Here is a 16,640-nt window from a genome sequence, read left to right as displayed (position 1 = left end):
ATGATACTACCCAGTCAAATAAAACCCTATCTGTGCTGGGCACGTTTTTATTACCCTGGACTTGTCTCTTGAACCAGTTCTTTGCATGTGCATTGGTTTTCTGGACTCTGGTTGATGAACAGTGGAATTAGTGTGTCTATTAACAATGCGACATTGTCAAGGTGGCAGAAACAGAATTTTAGTGAGAGTTGAATGTCCTCCAGGGAAACTCTGGATCCTTCCCGAGGATTTTTGATTAGACTTGCTTTTATCTCATCATCCGTATTTGCATACACTTTCACTGATGTAAGTTGGGGTAATTCCGTTTACTAAATGGAGACAAGTCAAAGGCTGACGATTTAACCACCAGCTTTTTATTTGTGCATGTCCTTGAACTAAAGCAGCACTGTGATAGGCTGATGAAAGAGTATTTTAGCACAAAGCACTTTTCCTTGATTCGTTCTTTGCTGTTTCTACGTTTCAGCCCGTATTCTCACCCACTTTTCTTTGTTCTTCGAGCATTCATCTCCCACTACTATAATTATTTGTTTTCCTATTTATCTTGTTACCGAGGAAGGATCCCCTAATTTGTAGGTGCATTTTGTTCATGTTCATCAGATGCACGTACCTTTCCTTATGTTTGTGTGAGTTTTCCCCATCTTCTGTGTTTCAGAGTGCAAGGAAGACAGAGCAAGAAGTACCTCCCTGTATTTTGATCACATTACCGACAGCTATGGCATTTCCCTAGAGGCCTGTCATGTATGGACATCTAGGTAGAGGCACGGGTGGGGCCCACATTAATACCAAGTATTCCCCATAGATGAAGTCAATGTCTCAAACATGCTTTCTACCACTGATCAAATATACATTATGGGTTTTTAGCATACTTTCAGTATTTAAAATTCCTGTTGATGGCTCACACCTGTATTCCCCAACACTCAAGAGGTAGATGCAGGAGAATTACCACGAGTTCAAACCATTTGGGGCTACTGAGTAAGACCCTGTAAACAAACAAACAAACAGAATGTATATAATAAAAATTCAGGAGGATAGTTTTAATTGCAGAGCTGAATGGAAATGACTACTTGCTTCCCTCATTTCAGAAATCAACTTATCAACGCTCTGTCTCCGTGTGTGTGCGGACATCACTCATCGTCGGAAATAGTGCCGGGGAATGAAGATCTGTGACAGGCTTTCAGCAGTCGTATAACAAGTCAATATAATCCATGAAAGATACCGTTGTTGAAAACACCAGAACTCAGAGAAAAGTTAAAAGAGTCTTCTTAAGTGTGTGGGTTTTTTTATGAGTGTTACATTTTGAAATTCTTTTCAATATAACAGATGAATTTTGTCCAGAGAAGCCTGGCTCAGGCTGTACCTAAGGGTATCGGCCTTCATGATTCCATGATTCCTAAGGGCATCGATCTTCCTGATTCCACCACATAGTTTGTCTCACAGACAACAGGTGCAGACAAGAGAAAGAGAGAGGGAGAGAGAGAGAGAGAGAGAGAGAGAGAGAGAGAGAGAGAGAGAGAGAGAGATGCATCTTCCTAAAGGTTCTGGGTGGATTTTATTCACCCCTGATTGCATAGAACAATCTCATTGCCAATGAATTGTTTGAATCTCATAACTGTTGTATAGCAACCAACTCAGTATTTCTGTACTAAGATTTATGCCTTGGGATTTCTTAATACTTGTTTGTTCTAAACCGAGGAAAGTTCTCATTTTACCGAAATTCCCACTGACCCAGTATTTGGAGTATGCATTTGGTGGTAGAACTGGTTAGTGACTGAATTTCTCCGTGGTACCTCCACCATGGCAAACGGCACTCTGGCTGACATTCCTCCACTGTTCACTCATCTAATAAGCTCTGTGTTTCTATACTGTGATTATTCCACATTAAGAGATAAGGATGCCACAAACATAAAGTCAAGTCCACAGTCAGTTTATGTCTGGAGAAATAGAAAATGAACCTTACTGTTGACCAGGACTCTGGCTCTGACAGCAGTTCTCACTGGCTCTTTTTATTTATGGTCTAGGTTGGGCATTCTGTTGCTCCACTACCACATAAGGAGTGGACTTCCTTATATTATGTTCCTCTCAGGAGTCAATGTTAATTAAGTTCTTCACTATTCATAAAGAATAAAATCCAATATAGGCATACTTCCCATGCTTAAGAAATACATAAGCTCATACAGAGTGATGTATCCCTATCTCTGTATACTGTGTTTCTGTCTATTGGATATCAGAATGCAATACATAAGGGTACTTATAAAAAATGTTGGGGAGCTCTCATACAAACTAGCATTACAGGCCAATAATGGATCTGAGGATATTGTGGTTCATTTTAGCTGTCAACACGATGCAACCTAGAATCACTGGGGAAGAGTGGTCTGTGAGCATATTTGTAGATAAATTTCCTGATTGCCTTAATTGATTTGAGAAGACCAAGTCAGCTGTGGTTGGCACCAGTCCCTAGGCAGGGAATGTGGAATTGTATAAGATGGAGAAATGGATCTGAGCACAAGCAAGTGAGCATGTATGTGTTCGTTTCCTCAACAATGCGGTCTGAGTAGCCATTTGAAGCTGTTGCCTTGACTTCCTCATAATGATAAACTATAGGGTTTGTATGCTGCGGTGAGCCCGTTCTTCACTAAGTTGATTTTTATAAGAGCAGTTTCTCACATAAACAGAAACAAAGCTAGCACGCAGGGTGTATCAGTTCTACACTCTTCTTGCTGTTAAAAATACCTGATAGGGAGCAACTTAAAAGGGAAGGGATTTATTTGGCTCACAATTTGCCATCACTGACAGGAGGCCTGGAAGCAGGAGCAGGAGGCTGACTGGTCACATTGCATCTACAGCCAGGAAGCAGAGAGAGGATATGAGCTGAGATCATGTAAAAAAAAAAAAAAATTCCCAAGGCCATCTCTGGTGACTCACTTACTCCTAAAAGTTTTACCAGCTTCCCAGGTAGAGCCATTGGGTGGGATCAAGAGTGTTCAGCTATATGAGCCTGTGGAGGACACCCCATTCTAACTGACGTAGATTAATGAAGGCATTAGTGAGTGACACAGGCATGTGGCTCTCTCTAATTCTACTTAGGATTGTTTTAATCAGTTCTTCAACCCCAGTATTATAGAAAATTGAGGTTGAAAATTCACTGGTATAAGAATTGTCTTGGGCACTGTGATATATTTAGCACATCTGGCTGCTTCCACCCCATAGATGCTAGTTGCATCTGCCAAATTATGACAAACCAAAAATGTCTCATTTGCCAAATGTTCCGGCAGGAGGCAGGCATCCCTGGTTAGGACTGTTTTAGCGAATCCAGCAGTTTTGAGCTTAGCTGTTATGGCTTGTGGTAATTCTCTTAACAACAGCAGTTTCTACTTGAAAGCATTGGAAACACGTGAGCACTGAGATGGGGAGGAGGGGGAATTTCACAGCGGAGGCAGAGGGTGGCCAGATAGATGTTACAGCAGTGTTTTATGGAGAGGTGAACCATAAGTTAGCTACTTTAGTTGGTGTTTTATGGTTGACAAGGGCTGGGGAGATGGGCCAGCAGATAAAATGCTTGCCAGACAAGCTTGAGGACCTGAATTCTTGTCCCCAGAATTCGTGTAAAGCTGGATGTGATAGCATGCATGCACAATCCCAGTCCTACAGTGAGATGGAAGATGGAGACAGTAGAATCCATGAAGCTCATAGACTAGTTACCTTTGGGCACATGGGAGTGGTACGGGATCCTTTCTCAAACAAGGTGGAAGGCAAGGGCTTGATCCCCGAAGCTGTCCTCTTACCTTCACACATGAGCTGTGACAGACACAAGTGTCCATGTTCTCACACTGAACACACACATGCACACCTACACACAAAAGGAGGGGGGGGAGGAAATGGAGGGGAGAGAGATTTAAAATATATATTTGAGAAAATGACAGAGGTGAATGGGGTACGGTGACCATTGAGATCTGAAATAGGTGGATGATGGTGTCATCGTCCTGTGGATGAGGATGGTGTCATCGTCCTGTGGATGACGGTCTCATTGTCCTGTGGATGATGATGGTGTCATCGTCCTGTGGATGACGGTGTCATCGTCCTGTGGATGATGATGGTGTCATCGTCCTGTGGATGATGATGGTGTCATCGTCCTGTGGATGACGGTGTCATTGTCCTGTGGATGGGGCTCCACGGGGCCAACAAGGGAGCCTAGGAACTTTACATAAAGCTCTGCTCTGAAGCTTGAAATGCATAGTAGATATCAAATAGGCATAGTAAGGGAGGACAGTTATTTAAATAAAAGATAGGGCTTCTAGAACAGTCGGACTAGACTAGATACAGAGGAGAGTAAAAGACAATAGGTCAGCAAAAGTATGACATGGTGGTGACTAAGTCAGTTAGTTGGCAGTCCGGGCAGAGGTGGGAGCAGAACTAATTCAGCCTGGAAATTACAGAAAAGGAATGTCATGAATGTCAGGCTTGGCTTTCTGGGTAAAAGCTGTTGGATATACAAAGTATAGTAGGTATTAAGATTTCTGTACTTGCATTCAGTCAACATTTTTCTCTGAGTTGGACTTGGCCATGGTCATATTGTATCAGAACATCTGTGATCACATGAGACCCTCAAGAACTGGCCTCTTAACATTCCCTCATTGGAGAGGCTTTGGGCTCACCAGGTCTGTTGCCTCTGAGGTTATATAAGAGGGAAGAAACTGATTGGCACAGCCAAGTGATCCTTTCTCAAACAGGCTGGAAGATGAGGACTTGATACCTAAGGTCATCCTCTTACCTTAACACATGAGCTGTGACACACACGTGCCCAAGTTCACACTGAGCCTTCCCTGGTATACTACTGAGTGTAGCTGCTGGAGTTGGACAGAATCCTCTCTTCTTATTTTTAGAGCATTCTCTAACTTCTATAAAAAGATATCGCCCCACGAAAAGCCGCTACCTGTTGATGCATAAAGAAGCAAGCAAGCAAATAAACCAACAATCCACAATGCTCATTTCAAAGGTAACAAGAGAGTTTGTTCTGAAGCTAAACTTGAGTGACTATGGCTTGGGAAACATAGAGTTTAGGTTACCAGGTTCCATGTTCCAAGGTCAAATGAAAGAAGTTTTATAAAGTTTTATAGCAACAGGAACAGAGAACTTCATAAACCAAAGGCAATCTAAACAACACATTGGCAGAACCATTAAGTCAGCAATTACATCAGGCAGAGGTTATGTCAACTGTGGGTTTCATATATCTAGCTCATATATCTATCTGGTAGAATTATTGGCCCTTATTGGCGGAGAAAGGGTTTGATGAAGTTAATTACATCCCAAAGGTTTTTATGTGTTTATCAGGATATTAGGATTGATACAGAAGTGGGCAAGAGAAGGCTCTTATGGGGCTAGAGATAGCTCAAGAGAAATTACCATTAGACTCTGGACAATGTGGCATTCAAACTGTTTGTAGTTATTGACATGTTGTTAGTGGACCAGCCTTCACAGACAGCTTCTTTCCAGGAATTCTCATCCACACATGCCCCATGAGGATGGTTTCTATCCCAAAGGTTGGAACTCAGATCATGAAGTACCTTGACTGACATGCTCATGCATGTAGCATCCAGAGCCCACATCCTCGGGATTCTGGAAACATCTCAGTCCGAGCTCCTACAGACAGAAGGAATATGCCTTGTTTTCTTGGCTCTTCTGAGTTCCTCGCTTTTGGGTCATCTTTGGGTCACAGGGCAGGAGAGTTTTTGTTGTTCTTGACTCTTATTTGGCTCCATTCGCAAGATAATGTGTTGAGCATTTACTTGATGTGCTTGGTTCTCCTGAAGCGCTGTCAAGCATCTCATCTGAGGATAAGAACGTGTGCTATCGAGAGCAGAAGCAGTGACCTCCTCTTCATGAGTGTGGTGTCAGTTCCACGATGGCAGGTGCACTCTCAAATACCGTTTCTAGACTCTAACATGCGCCCTTCTGGAGAGCCAAGCCTAACAATTAGATCTTCTTCAATGGCCAAGCGGTTCATCTTTCTAATTTTTTTTTACTGACTTGGAAGTTGAAGTCTTTTACTTTGTGCTCCTTGGCTCCTGTCTTACCAGACACTTTTATTCTCATCTTCTGTTTCTTTACTCCTATCTTATTAATATTTGTTTGCTTATGCCCATTTCAGTTTTCCTCTAGACAACAGAATTCCAATTTCAGTTTTCTCTACCTCACATTCTGATTTTTATACTATCTTGTTCAAGTCTTGTTGTATGGAATTTTTTAACCACGGTCATAGCAAAGCAGCCGTCTTGAACTTTGTCCTGCAGCCGTGAGAACCAAAACAATGCTCGCCAGGTCTTTGTCATGGCGATGGAGTTGTTGATCCCTGTGGATGTTCAGGAAAACATGCCTGGAGTTCCAAAAGCTGTCATTTTCTATCTACAGTGGCAAGTGATCTTGAGAAATGCTGGATTGTATGTAGACGTGAAAAGTTGACTGAAAGCAGGAAGCCACGATGCGGCATCTAGGAGGTCACGAGGAGAGAGTGGAACTTAGTGGTAATGCAACTGTTTGGGGGTCACCCATACGGCTGTAAAGAACCCCCTTATTCTTCCTTTGCAAGAAAGCGAAACAACTCATTGGTTTCACTGAGTTGGGCTTTGATGAACTCATACTTCATCTGTGGGATGACCATCTGTGGTGATTGTATCTCCCCAGGAAAAGCTAACACAGCATGTGTTTAATGTATCCTGTTGATGGAGTAAGTGAAAACTGATAAATGGCTGAACTACTGGAGCTTTATTCGGATCTGAATAACTGAACACTGTGTTTGGTTTTTCTCTAGGACACTGGCAGTCTTTAAGAAGTGTTTTGTATATTACGCTTAACTAAGCATAACTTTTTTTCTGTGATCTTTAACTTCTGGTTTCTTTTCCCCAACAGGAGCAGAAACCCCAGATATTTGATCAAACTGACAGTGCATTCATTTTTCAGATTTCTGGCTCCTGGAAGGGAGCCTTCAAAAGCCACAATGGTCTTTAATTGTACGGAGCACCTGCTTCAGAATACCTCAGTGTTAAACTATTTGTTTTTCCCCCTTTGAAGACCATAGTATTACTTCTGTTAACACTTTGACACCATGCCAAAATATACAGCATTCATTTAAGATTGAATACTAAGGGCCCTATTCACCAGTTTTTAAGAGAAGGGAAAAAAGGAATAAGGGTCTTTCACACGTTCTCTCTGTAATTATAAATATAAAACTATTCTCGATTCATCTACCCAACAGATGGAAATACTGTAAGGGTTACTGTATAGCTCTCGTATTTGCCAGTAAAAGAAAATACTGATTTTATTCATTTACTTTGGATTTCTTTTGCCTCTTTTTTTTTTTTCATGGTCTCCAAGGTGCAAAACTAAGAAAGAACTTGTTATATTAGTTAAATCAGTCATGCGTATAGGTAGGTGCCTCTATGCCCAGAATAAGTGCCACTGAGTGTTTAACTGCAGCTCTGGCCAACTGCACACGGCTGCCCTTGTTCTCAGACCCTCCCCCTGTGCCACTCGGTGTCTCCACAGTCTCTGGGCCCTGACGCCTCTGAAGAAGGTGAGCTTGCTTTGTGTGGTGGTGGATTGGAAATTTGTGCACCATATGGGCTCACGGTACTGGCTACTCCTTCCCCTTCTGTATATGGCTATATGTGCATGTAAAGATAGTGGTATGTGCCTTTGTGGGGAACATTAAAAGTCACTGCCATAGGACTGGACTTGGTAGAATAACAGTATATAAGAATATATATGGGTGTGTAAAGGAGAATAGCTGGACAACACACACACACACAAACACAAACACACAAACAAATAGTATGCACATGCACACACTTACTGCCTGAGTTGCCTGCACAGCTTGCATTTGTTAGCCTCATGCATTCCCTCATGCTCTGTAAAATCTGTCCTGGACACACTAGACCAGGGTTGACTCAAAGACAGTCTGGAAGCACTGATTAGTGACCTAAGCCATGGTGGCTCTGAGGTCCTGTGACTCTCTTAGGTACAGTCAGAGGCAGAGCCTGTGTTCGTGACGATGGGGTGTTATAGTTAGGAACAGAAAGGGTATGTAGTCTTCATGGTGGAGCCCTCCTACACCCTGATTTCAAGCAGGGCAAACTAGATACCCACACAAGTTGTTCCTCTAGACCTGAAGCTTCCTAAATCCCTCAGACTTTTCCCCTCCATACTCTTCCGCCACTCCTTACCCATCTCCGTCCCTGCTCCAAATCAGATTCCTATCATCACTAGCAATGCTGTGCTTCTGTTTTGCCTTTGGTGCTGGGGATTCGGCCCAGGCCGTGAATCAGCAGAGCACATGGTCTTCCTGTACAGTGGACCCTGGGTAACTGTTTCCTTGAAATCTGGATAGTGATCTCAGGGATTGCAGCCCCATCCCTCCAGCGTGCTGTGAGCCTCAGCAAAGTCTCTACACCTCTTCATCACTTGTTTGCAGCAGCCTCCCTCAGGCATCATAAAGTAGCGGCTGTTTTAGGACGGGAGCTCACTTGTTGGTGCTCTCTCTCTTTGTTGCACACATATAGAAAGTTCATTGGAAGGATGCTGTCTGAGGCCCACACAATGGTGTCTGAACCTGGCTGCAAAAACACACAACAGAATGGGGGCTGCTTTTGCATTAGTTCAGAGACGTTCAAAGATAAACTCCATTATGATAGCTCTTTAGACAAGTTTTTCATCAGAAATTGGTTTCTTGAATATTCTCTATGGCGCTAGGTCTTATTTTCCTCCTTTCCACTGCTCCCTGGCAGGCTGGAGCAACCCCACCCTTAAAGTCAGATAAATAACCTGTCTGAATGCACCCAGTCCACATCAACTCTTCTGTTACGGTTAGTGTTTCCGGAAACCCTCCTTTCAGGCTCCAGAGTCGCATCTTGTCTTTGTTATATTGTTGACCCTGTGTCTCTTGCAGTGTGGCTCCTTCCCACTGTAAATGGGAAATGGGGCACGGTTTCCTAGTGTGAAGGTTGTGGTCCATAGATCCTAAAAGTTGAGTCACACAGGCACACGCACATGACACAAACTCACCAAATGGAATGGGTAAGCTACGCTTCATGAAATTCACTGTTTGGTAGTGTGTGTGTGTGTTGCATTCACGTGTGCTTGTCACGTGTGCTTGTAGATATGTACACACATGTAGAGGCTAGAGCAAAATGCCTCTCCTTTTTACCCCAAGCTGAGGTTACAGGCATGTACAGCCATTTACAGCTTTTGAGTTTTTTTTTTTTTTTAGATTATTTTTTTATTAAAGCTTTGGGTAACAAGTAAATGTATCTCATTGTGGCATCTCAATGCATATAAACCACCACAGTCTGTCACTTCAAGGTCCACAAAGTGCTTGTCCTACTGTTTGAAATGTTTATGAAATGATTTTTTAGTCTTCTATAGTTTCATAATATACATAATGAATTTTAGTCATTGTCATTCCCCTGTACTCTCCGCCATTCTCCCTTTTGCTCCTTCCTAGCAAGTCCTCTTTGTAGCATGGATAATAAAAACCCAGAGACAGACACTGGGGTTCAAGCTGAAGATCAGAAAAACAAAACAGTCAAGCCACTAGACAAGTCTTTCCTCTACCAAGGCTGGGCAACTGCAGACTGAGCCCCGAACCTCTGTCTCCTCCCATTTTATATTCTCTTTTAGTGCTGGGATTAAAGGCATGTGACTCACTAGCACTGGGATTAAAGGTGTGAGCCACCACTACCTGGATCTCTTTTTGCATTAGTCTCATGTAGCCCAGGGTGACCTGAACTCACAGAGATCCAACTGCCTCTGTCTCCCAAATCTTGAAATTAAAAATACATGCCACCCACCACTGCCTGGCCTCTAGTGGTTTAGTTTAATCCTCTGATCTTCAGGCAAGCTTTATTTATTAAAACATAAATAAAATATCACTATACTTCTTCCCACTTTGTGTGTGTATGTGTGTGTGTGTGTGTGTGTGCCTGCCTATCTGCCTGTCTGCTTGCCTGCATGATTAGGGGTGAAAGGTCATTCATTATGGCAGGGGAAATTTGTCGACTACATCACTGCCATGCTAGTCTGGCTCACACTGGCCCAGAGGCATGCAGCCAAGTGAGTGTGGGTCACACTATCTGATGAAACCCTGAGCCTGAACAAAGGCCCTCTCTGAAGTTGGTTGTGCTTGATAGTTGGTCACAGGATGAGGAAAATTACTCCCCCAAGTGCCGACTTAGCCTGTTGGCTTCTTGCTGGTTCCTTGTCTGACATCTCCTTTTCCTATTTCCAAATCGACTTGCCGGAGTTATTGTACTTTGAGTGAGAGTGGTTCCAGAGGCTCAGATATTTGAATGGTTGATTCACAGTTGGTGACCTGTTTAGAAAGGGTTAGGAGGTGTGGTCTTGTTGGAGGAGGTGTGTCTCTGAGGGTGGGCTTTGAGGTTTCAAAACTCATGCCAGTCCCAGTCACCCTGCCTCACTCTCTCCCTCTCTCTCCCGTCTATGCCTTTAGCTTGTGGATCTGATGTGAGCCCTCAGATACTGCTCCAGCACCATGCTTCTTACTCTGGTGATAGTGGACTGACTCTTGACACTGGAAGCAAGCCCTCCATTGAATGTTTCCTTTCCAGAGCTGCTGTGGTCTTGGTGTTTCTTCCCAGCAGTGGAACAGCAACTAAGACAGTCATGTACACAGATGCCACTATTTCCTGATCCTTCACAGCCCCATCCCCCAGTTTATGTAGCTACTGTGTACACCCACAAAAACAGCTTCTGCTTGATAATTAAGCAACGAGAAACTGGGGTGCATAGTAACCTGGTACACAGAGGATGAGCTTTACATTCCTGTTCCTTCCTAAATACTGGATCCAACATTTGTTTCAACTAGAAGGTGGCAGTGAATCTAACAGCTACAGTAGGGCTTTTCTAGGCTGCCACAGTCAACTGGCATCTTGTAAGAGAGGAACATTTGTCGTGTCTTCACGGTGGGCATTAATTTAGCTGTCCATGGTTTTTGTTTTACAATTATATTTTATTGTGTAGAGGAAGTTTCATCCTATTTATACTTAAAATTATTTGGTGAAAAATGATATTTGATTTTGTCAAAAGTGTTTTCCATATTGGGATAATAATATGAGCTTTTTCTATTTGTCATATTATTGTGATGATATACCATGTGACTAGATTTTCACACATTGAACCAACCTTGCATTACTGGGCTGAATCTACTCAGCCACAGATTATAATCCTTTCTGTGTGTTCCTAGATTCGGTTTCCTCGTATTGGTTTATTAAGTATTAATTTTATGAAGTATAGTTCTTTTCTAATTGTGAAAAACATTTTCCAGCAAAGCAGTTTGCTACTAGCCTTTCTTAGGAAAGTACTGATAATTTCTATTATTAACCTTTTAATTCACTAGAGTTCTGTACAGAATTCTTATTTCTCTATGAGTTGATTTTGATAGTTTGTATCTTTCTCAGAATTTATCCACTTCATTTTTATTATTGCATTTGTTAGTACATGATTCCTTGTGATATTTATTTTAATTTTCTTCCAGAAAGATTAGTTGTAACTTACAATTTAGTTTTTAAAAAATTAATCTTAAACTTATTTTAATTTTAGTAAAAGATTGGGCCCATTGTTCTCTGATTGGTTTTAGACTTTTATGAGATTATTACATTTCTGTGTCTTTCTGTTCTGGTTTTATACAATTTCATATATTATTTAAAACAAAAAGTTATGCTAAGAATATTTTCCTTTGTGATCTCCAATTTTGTGTCTGTGTGCCCTACTTTTCTTTAGACTAGAAGTTTTAGCAAAGTTGTCTATATGTATTTTATATGGTTATTAATTTTTTACTTTCTAACTTATTAATTAAAAATACATTAAAATTGAGGACTATGTATAATCTCAATTCTGAAATCACTTATTTCTAAGATACATAAAACCATTTTATAATCATTTGGATTTTATGTCTCCTAGGGTCTTTGTCTCTTTATTAATTTTTTCCTAGTTCACAGACTTAGTGTTTATTTTATTATCCTTCCTTCTCTATTGATTAATACGCTAAGTACCAATTCTAATTTCTATTCGTGTTGCAATTTCTGAATTTTAATCTCTACCCTTGACTTAGAAAACTTAAAATTAATCAATAGCCTTGTCTTCTTTCCAACCAATACAGGAAGCTTTAGTTTGTTGTCATTATTCCAATCCTGCCTAGGTATTTCATTTGCAAGTTTAGGTCAATATTGCTATAATGGTTTCAAGTAATGCTTTTTACAATTTAAATACTAAGTTCACATTTAAGTTTACTAAATGTATCCTATTTCTTCTTGATGTTTAGCAATTTTGGTTTGTCTATTTTTTGCTTTAATTTTATTCTTAGATAATGGAATTAACATTCATTTCCATAACCAGTTGTGTTTTGTATGCCATGTTACACGCCATTGTTCTTCAGGAAAACAGTTGTGTTTCACCCCTGTCTTAGTTCAGCAGAGTATGAAATTCTAGGAGGAGGACTATATTCTCCTGACAGATATTCTTCTGTTGAGAAATGTTGGAATAAAATGTACTTTAGTTTAGTTATTAGTTATTATGATAGTTATTCTTTCAATGAGGTTCTCTTTGCCTTTAGGTTTTGCCATCTTGTTAGAAAGTATCCAGGAGTGATCTAGTCTGGTTTGCTGAAGCTTATTTGGAGGTAGAGATTTGTATGGCAGTAGTTTGTTCGTTAGACCGCCCTTCCTTCCTTCCTTCCTTCCTTCCTTCCTTCCTTCCTTCCTTCCTTCCTTCCTTCTTTTCTTCCCTCTTCCTTCCCTCCCCCTCTCCTTCTTTCTTTCTTTCTTTCTTTCTTTCTTTCTTTCTTTCTTTCTTTCTTTCTTTCTTTCTTCCTTCTTTCCTTCCTTCCTTCCTTCCTTCCTTCCTTCCTTCCTTCCTTCTTTTCTTCCCTCTTCCTTCCCTCCCCCTCTCCTTCTTTCTTTCTTTCTTTCTTTCTTTCTTTCTTTCTTCCTTCCTTCCTTCCTTCCTTCCTTCCTTCCTTCCTTCTTTTCTTCCCTCTTCCTTCCCTCCCCCTCTCCTTATTTCTTCCTTCCTTCCTTCCTTCCTTCCTTCCTTCCTTCCTTCCTTCCTTCCTTCTTTTCTTCCCTCTTCCTTACCTCCCCCTCTCTCACTTTCTTTCTTTCTTTCTTTCTTTCTTTCTTTCTTTCTTTCTTTCTTTCTTTCTTTCTTTCTCCTTCCTTCCTTCCTTCCTTCCTTCCTTCCTTCCTTCCTTCCTTCCTTTTACAAAGAATCCCCAAGGAAATAGGGCAAAAGAGTAGGGTGTAGACTAACAGAGCAAAAAAGATGTGACTTCTAATAAAGCTGAAGAGTAGGTAGTTCATTAATTATTAATTTAAGAGTTTCTATACAATAAATTTTGATAACGATTTTCCCCTTCCCCAACTCTTTCCAGATGTCCCATTCCAACCTAACTTCCCTGGAATCAAACCGTCCCTGGAATCAAATGCCAGACAAGGACACTGCTACCAAGCAACATCCCAAGTATGTCATTAATTATATTTAATTTGCTTTTGTAATGGTGCCTTATTTTGCCTTCTGTTTTCTATTACTTTTATTAGAACTTTGAGCATCATTATTTTGATACATTTTAATTTTTCTTGTAATCTCTAGTCTAGATATATTCATTTGATCTTACTTATGTAGGAATGCTTCCACATTTGCTTTTATTTTTATTTTATGTGTTTGAGTGTTTTTCTTACATGTATACAAGAGTGTGTGCATATGCCTGGTGACCAGGAGGCCAGATCATGGCACCAGGTCCCCTCGGATTGGAGTTACAGATGGTTGTTGGCTGCCACTTTGGTCCTGGGAACTGAACTTCAGGTCCTCTGAAGAACAAACCAGTGCTCTTAACCACTGAACTCTTTTCTAGAAATTCCTCTCATTTCTTCTTAAAAATATTATAGTGAGATTAACAGCTATAAAGATTTGGGAGGAGGAGAGGTGAGGGAGAGAGGAAAAACAGAGATCACTCATGGCTGTTTCCCAGGTTCAGTGTGTGTGTGTGTGTGTGTGTGTGTGTGTGTGTGTGTGTGTGTGTATTTGTCTGCCTGCCTGTCTGCCTGCTTGTCCATCTGTCTGTCTGTCTGTCTCTGTGTGTATGTGTGTGCGTGTGTGGATCTGTCTGTGTGCCTGCCTACCTGTCCATGTGTCTCTGTATGTGTGTGTATGTGTGTGTGAAGGAGAGAGAGACAGAAAGACAGAGACAGACAGACAGAGAGCTTTCTACACAGATATGCTTTCTCTGCAGAGATCTCTGTAGAAGGGTGAGGTTTCTGGTTGGTACCCTGGGCAAATAGGTATTTATTTGTAGTATCTCTTTTCAATGTGATTTGCCCTTTGTGTCTTCACCTCTAGTGTGCCACTCCACCTGGCCCAGAGTGTTATTTCTTTTTCTTTTTCTTTCTTTTCTTTTCTTTTTTTTTTTTTTTTTTTTTTTTTGGTTTTTCAAGACAGGGTTTCTCTGTGGTTTTGGAGCCTGTCCTGGAACTAGCTCTTGTAGACCAGGCTGGTCTCGAAGTCACAGTGATCCGCCTGCCTCTGCCTCCCGAGTGCTGGGATTAAAGGTGTGCATCAGAGTGTTATTTCTTCTTGGGATTGTCAGTGAGCTTTAAACTGTTTCTTGCTGTTAAAGGTGATTTTCTAAACAATTCTAGTGGATTTCACAGCCATTTTTACCTCTAGTATCTGAGATGTACTCTTTTTTTCTTTGAGTAGAACTGTTTGTTGATTTCCCTACCATTTCCCTAGGAGAGAGAAGATCCCAGAACAGGTTAGTTAGTACCTCATGCAGTGAGGACAGACTATTCAGAAAGGAAGTGAAGGTTACAATTTAGAGTTGTTTTGCCTAAAAGAACGGTAGAGCTGTGTGTGCATGTGCCTTTTTTATTATTTGGGAATTGCTTATAATACATTTTTGTCATATTAATGTCCTTCCTCATCTCTACCAGATCAGTTCCCTTCCTTAGTCACACAACTTCATTGTAATCATCATCTTTCCTCCTCCTCCTCCTCCTCCTCCCTCTTCCTCTTCCTCTCCTTCTTCTCCTTCTCCTCCTCCTTCTTCTTCTTTGAGAATGATCAAACAGTTTGTACTATCCTCACTCTTTTAAATATACAACCTTCCAGTAGACTCTAAAGACTACAGTATGGCTGGCCTACAAGGGCTGTATCATTAAGAAACTCCCTTTCTCCTGTCCACTCTCGGCTGCCAATAGCTCCTCATCTAAGTGTGGAATGTCGTGCCCACCACTCACCTCTGTGCTTGGGTCTTGCCACACTTGAGCATGCACAGGCCTTTTGCCCTAAGCTCCATGAGTTCATACGTGTAATTTCCATGCTATGCCCAGAAAACAGTTTTCTTGTAGTCACCCACCACTTCTGACTTTTTAATTCAAAAATAATATTCTTAGGGACATGGAAATGACTCACCAGTTAGAAATAGTGGCTGTTCTTCCTGGGGACCCAGGTTCAATCCCCAACATTGGCACGATGGTTCACAATTGTCTGTGACTCTAGCTCCAGGAGATTTGATGCCCTCCTTTGGTCTCTTTGAGCACTTCATGAATGTGGTACCTAGACATTTGCAGGTAGCATAATCCATACATATAAAATAAAAATATTATTTTAATAATTCCATGCATACATATAATAAATACACCCTATTGCTCTCATCAAATTGTTACACTTGCTCCACAACTCATTCCTCTCCCAACTTCATATCCTTTTTATTATTTTTTACTGGTAATTTGAGAATCTCAAATCATGCACTTATTCATGTTCACCTCCCAGTCTTCCCTTCTCTGCTCCCCCCCATAACATCCCCCCCAAAAAAGCAAATCTATTCTGTGTTGTCCATATATTCACTGGAGCTTAGTCAAATTACTGGTAGGCAGCCCCCTAAGGGAGGACAAGTCTTTCTCCACCTGCATCAATGCCAGAGCCAATCACTGAGGAGAGCCTTGCTGTGGGATGGCGAGGGGTGAGGTCAGCTCTCCTGAGAGGGAAGGCCCCACTTCTGCCATGCCCACACCACAACTGGCACCTGCGCCATGGGGGCACCACTGCAAAGGACAAATATGGAAAGGTAGAAAAATGGAGCAGGTAAGTGGGATGGTGTACATGAGCCTGGAGCTGAATCAGACACACACTTGACCCCCAAACCTGCTGCCCCACTTGGGGACTCCCCCTGGCTCTGAGCAATGATTGAGGTTTAGGATGAGGAAAGGTTCACTTTCTGGATTTGACCACCCTGAAGGACCATTATGGCCTGCTATGCCACTGGAGTCCGTGTTGGGGTCTGGGCTGCTGCCCCAGGCAACAATGAAGCCTGAGATCCACGTGGACATATTGTAATCTGTGCCTGATGCTTCGATGGCGTCCTCAGCCTTTGCCGCCTTGGGATGCCATGGTGATATGAGTTGCGTGTTGTGTAACTACCTGAGACCATGTCAAAGATCTTTATTTTTTCAAATAACCCACTAAGTCCAATTCATGCATCTATATGTACATGGTCCATGTATGGGTATGGGACCATGCGCTGGAGAATGGGCAGCCTACCTGTGACCACACTCCAAAGAAGGAGTACCCTTCCCACA

This window comes from Chionomys nivalis, chromosome 1, assembly GCF_950005125.1.
Source record: "Chionomys nivalis chromosome 1, mChiNiv1.1, whole genome shotgun sequence".
NCBI lineage: Eukaryota > Metazoa > Chordata > Mammalia > Rodentia > Cricetidae > Chionomys > Chionomys nivalis.
The sequence above is the reverse complement of the archived record's forward strand: the minus strand, read 5'-3'. Positions refer to the sequence as shown.